Source organism: Candoia aspera, chromosome 6, assembly GCF_035149785.1.
Source record: "Candoia aspera isolate rCanAsp1 chromosome 6, rCanAsp1.hap2, whole genome shotgun sequence".
Taxonomy (NCBI): Eukaryota; Metazoa; Chordata; class Lepidosauria; order Squamata; family Boidae; genus Candoia; species Candoia aspera.
This window is the reverse complement of record NC_086158.1, coordinates 33194049-33202955: the sequence shown is the minus strand read 5'-3', so window position 1 is coordinate 33202955 and position 8907 is coordinate 33194049. Positions and strand designations below refer to the sequence as shown.

Below are 8907 nucleotides of genomic sequence, written 5' to 3'. Positions count from 1 at the left end.
AATGTTCTCCTTTGGGGGAGGTAAAAAATAAAAGCAATTTTTCTCCATCAAGTTTAATGTTGATGTTTGGGGGGAAAAAGTTCAGAAGTATCTGGCACAGCACTAATTATAACCACCACAAAACAAGAGTCAAGTGGTCTTATGGTGAGCTAATAAAACTCCACCTGGTCCTATAGAGATGCTGAATATGACCTGGTTCCTCAGTCTGGAACAATCATTAAGGCACAGATGGAGATCTCATCTGGCTTTGCACATGTGCTTGACTGCTTACTTTTTGGTCCATCTAGACTACCAGCCTTGTAGCAGAAGAGTTTCAGCAGACAAGACACTGTGAAAAAAATAATAATAATGAAGCAATTCTGACAGTACTGTCCTAGAATGCAGGAATCAATTATAAAGTGTGATTTTATTTATATTTTGCCTAGCACATAGAATCTGCATAGTACATAGAGTTCAGTCAATTTTGTGTAGAGCTCGGTCTAGGCACCCCAGTTAAGAAGCCAATCTTGATGTTGTAAGGCTTTTTAAAAAATGTTTTCTATAATGACATTATAAATGCAGTATTATTATAAAGAATGGAATGGTGGGAAAACGTCAGCAAACTATGATGGCCTTAGGGAAGCATTCATGTATACAAATTTATGACATAAGGCAGATGTCATATTCCGATCCATATTTAGCTAAGCAATCATATATGAATAGAACCAAGACTGCTGTTGTTGTTAATTAAATTTGTACACTGCCAAATCATTCAGACTCCTGGCAGTTTACATCAACTTAAAATACTATAAAGCATGCATGATAAAGAAAAACAATTACAATAAAAACAGACATGTTAGGGGGAAAAATGATCACACTACCCTAATAACACCACCACACAAAACAGTTAATAAAATTAGAACCAAGAATAACAGTGAAAAATTAACAAAATGCCTAATAACGATGGTGAACTATTGCACCTCAAATACCCTCTGAACAATTCAGCCTTTGCAGGCTCCATAGGCCATTAACAAGGGGGCCAGTCTAATTTCTAGAGAAATACTGGTCCAAAGTATAGCATATATGATTGAAAAATGATGTTTTCTAGCTCAGTCCCTCTCATTTCACAAAAATGGGGCACTAACAGCACATTTTCCCAGGAGTAACTCCTCAAATCTACCAACTCTGGTTATAACAGGCACTCCCGCAAGTACCTTGGTGCCAAGCCATAAACTAGCACTTTGAATTCCCCCTTTAAGAATATAAGTAGTCCTTATTTAGCTACCACAATTAGGACCAGCAACTGGATCATTAAGAGAAGTGATCGCTAAGTGAAACTGTGACTGTACTTATGATGTTACTTCTGCTTTCCTTTGCTTTTGTCAGCCTTGCAAAGTAGACCAGACAGGGAACATGGCCAGATAAACTAATTCTACTTTATTAAGGTTAGATTAACAGAATCTTGCAAGTCTGAAAGTATATCTCTCCCCCTGTCCCCTTTACAGACCAAGAAACTATGGAGAGTCTCTTCTGAGTCTCTTGCCCCTCATACATTCCTGCTGCAAGCTAAATTGCCTTTTATCTGACCGTTCCCTTGGCTGCATCTCTTTGCCCTGTCTCCCAAGGTCATTCCCACATACCATAAGAGCTTTCCAGACCTGGGAAGGTTGTAGATGTGAGGATTGGTCATAAAGTTACTTTTTCATAACTGCCGTAACTGCAAACGGTTGCTGAATGAGGGGGTCACTAAACAAGGACTACCTGCATCTAGAGACAGATGTTTATGTTGAAAAGAAAAGGAAGGGTTTATTGAGGAAGTTATTGATTATTTGCCATCAAGTCATTGTCAACTCTTAGCAACCACACAGATAGACCTCTATCACCAGCCAAGCCCTTTATACTTCTTTATAAGAGAGATCCCTGTGCTCCTAACTTTTTGCTCATTTCACATGATTATAAAATTAACAACACAAAGATGAATAATAGAAAAGCTTTCCTAACAAATCCATTTGGTTGCTATGACAGCTTATCTGTGCTTGTTTCAAACTGTCTCTTTTTTAACTTTTTAAAATCTTTTTTAACTTGTCATAATTATCATATTCCATCTAAGTAGCAATTCTAGAACAGTCCTGTTTGTGCACAACCCAAATTTTGCATGGATTTAAATGGAACCCAAGTGTAATTAACTTTCTCAGGCTCCAACTGATGTTGGACAGTTATTTGGACTTGTTTTCATACAAATCTTCTCATTCTTAGGTTGCATATGTCTAGATTTGTCTCTTAATAAGTACTGTATTTAGGAATTTATCTCTTTCAAGGCTCTCATATTTTTAAAGGAGGAGGGAAACCTTGGCTGCATGCAAAAAGCTGGCATGATGGCATTCCCAACATTCCTGATTCACAGTGCTAGGTGAGAAAAGTGTGTTACAATTTCACAATATACTGTAAGGCTATAGTCATGCTCAGTCACACACTGTTAGAAAGACAGAAGAAGTAAACTAATGTCACTTGTTTTTCACATCATGTTTTTGAGCCTCTGGAAAAAGAGTTTGCTATTGTATGCACACTTACCAGAAAACAACTCCCTTTGAGTTCAGCAGGAATTTCTTTTGTAATTTTTAACATATAACATTAATTCTCGGTAGCTATATATTGTCCTATCTTTGAACTGATTTTTGTTTATTTATTGGGAATAGTGAAAAAAAAGGATGTATATCCATTGTGCCTATCAACAATAGAAACCATATAAATGAAAGAGGGGAAAGTAATGTAGTGATACTGCATACAAATCTTAATTTATGTGAAGCAAACTATGCCAGACAGTGGTAAGAACTGATGTGTATATTCCAAGATACTTTTTTTTTAACTTTTAGAAATGACTGTAAATTTGATTTTGGTATGGGAACAGACTAATTAGATTAATTAAGCATATCATGTACTTCTGTACAATCATGCAGGTGGAAATCATATTTAAGATGACACACAATTTCTGCTTAATAAAAGTCAGTTAATTCCATTAACAAACTGGGATATAAAATAAGTAATACAGGTGCAGGGCTGATGCCATCAGTTCAGGCAATGCATGACATTTTACTTTCATCAGAGCAATGTAATACAGCCTTTTCTCTTCTTCTTTAAAACCCCCACATAGGAAACATTTTGCTAAAAAGAGCAGGTTAGAAGAAAGTTTTAACCTATTCCAACTCATGCATGGTTTCAACTCAATCAGAACACTGTATTTACTTGAGTCTATAGTAGCTAATTTTGGGTGGGTTCAGAAATCTGGAATTTTGAAAGTATGTTGTCATGCTCTCAAAACACAGGAAACAGTTGCTTATTTACAAAATGTCTATCATGGATGCCAGGATCCTCTTTACACTTATTTCACCTTTTGTCATTCTTTCTGGGCATGTGGCAAACAAACTACTTGGCTGCAGCATATCTCATTGTTTCAGTAGCCATGAAATATCTGCTAAGATGTGTTTTAGGAAGATAAAGCTGGATAGTAGGGTTGATTAAGCTTGGTCACTATAAGCCATCTTTCTGGCCACTAAGCATATTCCAAATTTTCAGAACATGCTGTGGTGTTTCCACAAAATGGTTGCCCTGAGGGGCCAGCTGTTTACCAAATGCCTAGCATAACAACATACAGCAAGTCACAAAATACCTCTTTTTCTGAAGGCAAACTGATGAGTTTATTCTTTGCCTTCTACCCATATGTTCTTTACCATCCTTCTTACCTTTGGGGAATATGTTTTGTTTCGTTTTCCTGGGCAACTAGATATACTTGCAAGCAAAGCATTAAGCAACAGCTATCCATTATTTTTATTTTTAACAATGCCTATATGGAACATGTCACGCTGATACTAGTGGTTGATGGTTTAGCATTCAGCATGCTTGCTTCCCATTTAATTTTTCAATTAAAATAATATTTTAAAGCATTAAGACAGGGAGTTTGGCAAGAACCAAGAGGCTTAGACACATTTGTGCTCATGGCCTTAACTTCACTAAAATAATAATTGTAATGGCCTAAGGAACTGTTGGGTCTGTGCATAAAACATTAATAAGATGACTGATAATTTAAAAATACATCAGAATCTGCTTTATCAAAATTTGCCAGCCTGCCTAGTGTATGTAGCATAAATCTGAGCCTAGATTTTGAACAAAGTGGTAATTTCTACCTCTGCTGCCCAGATTATGTAGCCTAAATATGAGCCTAGATTTTGAACGAACTGGTAATTTCTACCTCTGCTGCCCAGGGCCAGCCCTACCATTAGCCAGAGTGGTTGCTGAAGTGAAAGGACTGAACAGAATTTCTCGTATCATGTAGCTTTCCTTAAGAATGTAAGCCAGTATGATATAGTGAAGTTGTCCTGTCATCTGGGTTAAAATAAGATTAAACTGCCAATCTTTCCAATGTGGACAAGAGAGGTGGGGGCACAATCTTGTCCGTCAGTTCAGACAGCATACTGTCTTGGGCCATTTGTGCTGTCTTTTCTCCCTGAAAGAAAAATGCACTGACTCAAGTTTAACTAATTAAACTAGTCAGCAATCCACAACCAATCTCCTTCATGTTCTATAAATACTGTGAGTCAAGTTATCAGTTTCTTTGAAAAGAGTGTATTCATTCATTCTAAAACTAGCTAAAAAGCAATTTTCACAGAATGGAACATCAAAACAATCTGCATCATCAGATTTCTTCCTGGTTTTTTTTTAAAGCTTTATAAGCAAGACCAAATTGTGCTCAAAGAAAACATCTCTTAGTAGATTAAAAGTACACCCTACTAAGAGATGAACAAATGATCTTTCAGAAGTTGCTCACAGCTCATTGCTATAACTATTTGAATTTTTAAAAATGTTTGAATCAAAAATATATAATGCAAAAGAAAAAATACACATATTGATAGATGTAGATATATAAAACCAAATGTTAAACCAAATGCTGTGGGCTTCCTATACATGTGAATATCTGATGATTTCAGTTTTCCAGCTAACATGATCTTTGTTGAACATTCTGAAAGTTGAAATCTACATACATAGAGGAATTCAAGCTGAGGAGGTCTAGTCTATGTTCAAGAACACTATCATGCAATCAGTTGAAGATTTTGAGGCAGGAATCAATATATATTATGACATGATTGTCAAAAGGGACAGCATCCTTTGTTCATCGTCTACAACTCAGGACAATGAAGAAGAAGCAGACCTGGAAAACAACACTCTCCCTAGCCTAAGTCATCTGCTCAGACTGGGAAGAGTTCCCTGTACAGAAAGAAACATTGTCCTTTCCTTCCACCAAAGGTACATTAGGGACAGTCTTCTATAGCTGGGCTACGAGCTTCAAGATGTGATATTTGGGAGGATGCTTGAAAGCAAATTCACTATGGCAGGTGGGGTGGGGAATGTGTCTTCCTCAGTATGGCATGTATCACTCAGGAACCACTCTGCCTGAGTTCAAAGTTGCTGAGGAGAATTTCCTCAGGTTGTTATCAGATACATTCAGTTCCTTCTGCAAATTTCTCCATCACACCATCACTTTCTGATTCACCAGGTTGTGAAGTGGCCCAGCCAGACCATTTATGGCTGCAGCAGAAACCAGATAAGAGTCAGAGAGGGCACTGTCCACAAGATGCTTGTGTGGACACTGACATTTCCACCTGTAATGGTTATGTAAGAAAGACCTTGAGAGATGGGGTGAAGAGATGCTGTCTAGGGAACATCAGATAAGAGAGGGCATAGCCCACAGCTGCATAATGAGTGGAGGAAAAGGAGGAAAAGGCTGAGAAGGGACAGCTGCATAATGAGTGGAGGAAAAGGAGGAAAAGGCTGAGAAGGGACCCTCCCTAAATTCTCAGACTGTAAAGGAGATGGTGGGAGATTTGTTCTTTCAGACATGCAAGAATCTGTTAATGAAACTTTACAATGAAGTAGAATTAGCTCATCTGGTCATGTTTCCTGTCTGGTTCACCTGGGAAGGTTGACATCACCCTTGAAGTCATTATGAATGGTGAAGTAGAACTGCAGAAATTCAGTAAACTGCGCATAATGTTGGTGACATTATATGACCAATTTAAGGCATAATCAATGGAGCTAATGTTGCTGCCCTCATGGTACAGATTGTGGTAGATCTTTGCAGCAGTACAGGGCAAGATGGCAATCAAGTCCATGGGGTCTTCATAGATGAACTCCCAGTACTTGGTCCAACTAATTCCCTCAGAATAGGTATGAGGCGCTCTCACTGTTGAGAGATGTCACAGCAGCACTGAAGTGTGATATGGGATAAAGATTTGCAAACTTGTCAAGCATAGTTACTACATGGGATGATATGGTTGCTCTTAGCCTACTCTCAAGATACCCAAGTCATCTGTTATTAGGAAGAGATCCCTCCAGCTACCAGTAAACAAAAGAGCCCTTTCAGAAGGCACTCTGCACTTCCAGGGCTTTAGGAAACAGCTTCTGGCACACAAATGTTGTAGCCATGGAAACAAATGCCCTCATCATAATTCAAGACAGAGGTCTTGCATTTTATCCATTCATATCTCACATACCACTATAGATCATATCCACAGTGATTTGACCAATGATTGTGCCATATTGTTGCCTGAAGCTTTAAGTGTTTATTTCTCCTTGAGTATCATATGTGTGCTGGTATTTGTTTGTTCTGCTTGGGAGCAAGTCACAGAGACTCCAGGTATCCAGGGTAACAAATTGTTTTCTTAAGTGTTTGGCAGAATCAAAAGGTCAGGCCTCAAAGTGGTTAACAAAGTTTAAGTCTCCAAATGACCTTATATGGGAAACTGAAACCATCCTCTGCTTCCTTGCTTAATTTGCATTTAAACAAGCCAGCTTTGCCAGCTCCTTGCTTCTTTGCTTGCTTGCTTCTCCTGTGTTGCAGCCTCTCTTTCTGCTCAGCACACTTGAATGTGTCCGTGTACTTGTAAATATGCTCTTTTGTATTTAAGAAGCTTTTGAGCCCATCCAGAGCTCTGGATGAGGAAACTGTTTATGTTCTAACCTTTGTTTAAATACAATTATTTTTGTTGAAATGCCTGGTGTCTTCTTTCTGATCTCTCTGGCCAAATGATCTCCAGCACTCTGCACAAGCTCCAACAATGTGCAAAAACATCTTTCAGATCTGTAGAAGCACTTGCATATCTGGCAACAAAAATGGTATGTGATGAATTCTTGGCTCCAAAGAGGTATGTGTGGCTGCCATATGTGGCAATCAACAAGGTTATGGAGAGCAGCAACCAAGTCTGGTATGGTGACAAAGACAAAACTAGAAGCTCCCTTAGAAACTGGGTAGTTTGGACAAGAAAGCAGGCAATAAAGAAATATAGCAGCGATTGAAATATGAAGAACCACCTGCACCAGATAGGGTCCTTGATGTGCAGCAACATCGACAATATCAGGATAGAGCCAAGGCAGAAATCATACTCCTAACCCTAGAAGAATGAACAGGATGAACTTCCAAAACAGTGGGCTCAAATGCTGCACAGTTAGATTCCCTCAGGCGAAAGGATGATATTAATCTAAAATAAATAATTAGTATAATTAGCACCCTTCAGCAAAGGATCGTTACCTTGTGGCGCTGGAGCTTGAGCACTTCAATGATGCCATGAGCTAAACCGTGAAGGGCCACCCAAGACGGGAAGGTCATGACAGAGAGGTCAGACTAAAGGCGATCCCTGGGGAAGGTAATGGCAACCCACCCCAGGATTCTTGCCGTGAAAACTAAATGGATCAGTACAACCAGAGATATGTCGGTAGACCATCGGAAGATGAGACCCCCAGGTCGGAAGATGGTCAAAATGCTACTGGGAAGAAACAGAGGATGAGTTCAACTAGCCCCAGATGTGATGACACAGCTCACTCAAAGCCGAAAGGACGGCTAGAGGCCGATGGTGCTGGTGGTGAACGGCGAATCCGATGTTCTAAGGATCAAAAAACCATTGGAACCTGGAATGTAAGATCTATGAGCCAGGGCAAATTGGATGTGGTTATTGGTGAGATATCAAGATTAAAGATAGACATTTTGGGTGTCAGTGAACTGAAATGGACTGGAATGGGCCACTTCACATCAGATGACCACTAGATCTACTACTGTGGACAAGAGGACCACAGAAGAAATGGAGTAGCCTTCAAAATTAATAGTAAAGTGGCTAAAGCAGTGCTTGGATACAATCCAAAAAATGATAGAATGATCTCAGTTTGAATTCAGGGCAAGCCATCTAACATCACAGTGATCCAAATATACACCCCAACCACAGATGCTGAAGAAGCTGAAGTAGAGCAGTTCTATGAGGATCTGCAGCACATACTGGACAACATGCCTAAAAGACGTTATTTTCATCACAGGATACTGGAATGCTAAGGTGGGCAGTCAAATGACACCTGGAATTACAGGTAAGTAAGGCCTGGGAGAACAAAACGAAGCAGGACATAGGATGATAGAATTTTGCCAAGACAACTCACTCTGCATAACAAACACTCTCTTCCAACAACCTAAGAGACGGTTTTATACGTGGACTTCACCAGATGGACAACACCGAAATCAGATTGACTACATCCTTTGCAGCCAAAGGTGGCGGACATCTGTACAGTCGGTAAAAACAAGACCTGGAGCTGATCATGAACTTCTTATTGCACAATTTAGGATCAGACTAAAGAGATTAGGGAAGACCCACAGATCAGCCAGATTTGATCTCACTAATATTCCTAAGGAATATGCAGTGGAGGTGAAGAATAGATTTAAGGGACTGGACATAGTAGATAAGGTCCCAGAAGAATTATGGACAGAAGTTCGCAACATTGTTCAGGAGGCGGCAACAAAATACATCCCAAAGAAAAAGAAAACCAAGATAGGAAAATAGCTGTCTGCTGAGACACCAGAAGTAGCCCAAGAAAGAAGGAAAGCAAAAGGCAACAGTG

The 8907-nt window shown here is 39.3% G+C and overlaps 1 pseudogene; it reads right to left on the bottom strand.

Annotated features, from left to right (window-relative positions):
* Positions 1-5404: 5404 nt before the first annotated feature.
* LOC134500447 (citrate synthase, mitochondrial-like) lies at positions 5405-6579 on the bottom strand (annotated as a pseudogene).
* Positions 6580-8907: the final 2328 nt, after the last annotated feature.